Genomic DNA, 2,500 nt, shown 5'->3' with positions numbered 1-2,500 from the left:
GCCATTTTTGGCTGCGCGAGCGAGCGGCGAGTGGCGGACAGCGAGCGAAGCGAGAGGCAGCACCGTCCCTGCTATACGAAAGCCCCATCCAGCCCTGTGCCACCCGGGGGGTTCCAGGGTGCTGAGATGGCTGACATTTTGCTCCGCTCACGACGGTCGCCGCGCCATGCAAGAACAGCCCAAAAACAGGCCAAAACGGCCCAAAAACGGGCCAAAACTGGCCATTTTTGGCTGCGCGAGCGAGCGGCGAGCGGCGGACAGCGAGCGAAGCGAGAGGCAGCACCGTCCCTGCTATACGAAAGCCCCATCCAGCCCTGTGCCACCCGGGGGGTTCCAGGGTGCTGAGATGGCTGACGTTTTGCTCCGCTCACGATGGTCACCGCACCACGCAAGAACAGCCCAAAAACAGGCCAAAACAGCCCAAAAACGGGCCAAAACAGGCCATTTTTGGCTGCGCGAGCGAGCGGCGAGCGGCGAACAGTGAGCGAAGCGTGAGGCAGCACCGTCCCTGCTATACGAAAGCCCCATCCAGCCCTGTGCCACCCGGGGGGTTCCAGGGTGCTGAGATGGCTGACGTTTTGCTCCGCTCTCGACGGTCACCGCGCAACGCAAGAACAGGCCAAAAACTGGCCAAAACGGCCCAAAAATGGGCCAAAACTGGCCATTTTTGGCTGCGCGAGCGAGCGGCGAGTGGCGGACAGCAAGCGAAGCGAGAGGCAGCACCGTCCCTGCTATACGAAAGCCCCATCCAGCCCTGTGCCACCCGGGGGGTTCCAGGGTGCTGAGATGTCTGACATTTTGCTCCGCTCACGACGGTCGCCGCACCACGCAAGAACAGCCCAAAAACAGGCCAAAACGGCCCAAAAACGGGCCAAAACTGGCCATTTTTGGCTGCGCGGGCGAGCGGCGAGCGGCGGACAGCGAGCGAAGCGAGAGGCAGCACCGTCCCTGCTATACGAAAGCCCCATCCAGCCCTGTGCCACCCGGGGGGTTCCAGGGTGCTGAGATGGCTGACGTTTTGCTCCGCTCACGATGGTCACCGCACCACGCAAGAACAGCCCAAAAACAGGCCAAAACAGCCCAAAAACGGGCCAAAACAGGCCATTTTTGGCTGCGCGAGCGAGCGGCGAGCGGCGAACAGTGAGCGAAGCGTGAGGCAGCACCGTCCCTGCTATACGAAAGCCCCATCCAGCCCTGTGCCACCCGGGGGGTTCCAGGGTGCTGAGATGGCTGACATTTTGCTCCGCTCACGACGGTCGCCGCGCCACGCAAGAACAGCCCAAAAACAGGCCAAAACAGCCCAAAAACGGGCCAAAACAGGCCATTTTTGGCTGCGCGAGCGAGCGGCGAGCGGCGAACAGCGAGCGAAGCGTGAGGCAGCACCGTCCCTGCTATACGAAAGCCCCATCCAGCCCTGTGCCACCCGGGGGGTTCCAGGGTGCTGAGATGGCTGACATTTTGCTCCGCTCACGACGGTCGCCGCGCCACACAAGAACAGCCCAAAAACAGGCCAAAACAGCCCAAAAACGGGCCAAAACAGGCCATTTTTGGCTGCGCGAGCGAGCGGCGAGCGGCGAACAGCGAGCGAAGCGTGAGGCAGCACCGTCCCTGCTATACGAAAGCCCCATCCAGCCCTGTGCCACCCGGGGGGTTCCAGGGTGCTGAGATGGCTGACATTTTGCTCCGCTCACGACGGTCGCCGCGCCACGCAAGAACAGCCCAAAAACAGGCCAAAACAGCCCAAAAACGGGCCAAAACAGGCCATTTTTGGCTGCGCGAGCGAGCGGCGAGCGGCGAACAGCGAGCGAAGCGTGAGGCAGCACCGTCCCTGCTATACGAAAGCCCCATCCAGCCCTGTGCCACCCGGGGGGTTCCAGGGTGCTGAGATGGCTGACGTTTTGGTCCGCTCTCGACGGTCACCGCGCAACGCAAGAACAGGCCAAAAACTGGCCAAAACGGCCCAAAAACGGGCCAAAACTGGCCATTTTTGGCTGCGCGAGCGAGCGGCGAGTGGCGGACAGCGAGCGAAGCGAGAGGCAGCACCGTCCCTGCTATACGAAAGCCCCATCCAGCCCTGTGCCACCCGGGGGGTTCCAGGGTGCTGAGATGGCTGACATTTTGCTCCGCTCACGACGGTCGCCGCGCCATGCAAGAACAGCCCAAAAACAGGCCAAAACGGCCCAAAAACGGGCCAAAACTGGCCATTTTTGGCTGCGCGAGCGAGCGGCGAGCGGCGGACAGCGAGCGAAGCGAGAGGCAGCACCGTCCCTGCTATACGAAAGCCCCATCCAGCCCTGTGCCACCCGGGGGGTTCCAGGGTGCTGAGATGGCTGACGTTTTGCTCCGCTCACGATGGTCACCGCACCACGCAAGAACAGCCCAAAAACAGGCCAAAACAGCCCAAAAACGGGCCAAAACAGGCCATTTTTGGCTGCGCGAGCGAGCGGCGAGCGGCGAACAGTGAGCGAAGCGTGAGGCAGCACCGTCCCTGCTATACGAA

Source organism: Musa acuminata, unplaced genomic scaffold, assembly GCF_036884655.1.
Source record: "Musa acuminata AAA Group cultivar baxijiao unplaced genomic scaffold, Cavendish_Baxijiao_AAA HiC_scaffold_1136, whole genome shotgun sequence".
Taxonomy (NCBI): Eukaryota; Viridiplantae; Streptophyta; class Magnoliopsida; order Zingiberales; family Musaceae; genus Musa; species Musa acuminata.
This window is presented reverse-complemented; position numbering follows the sequence as displayed.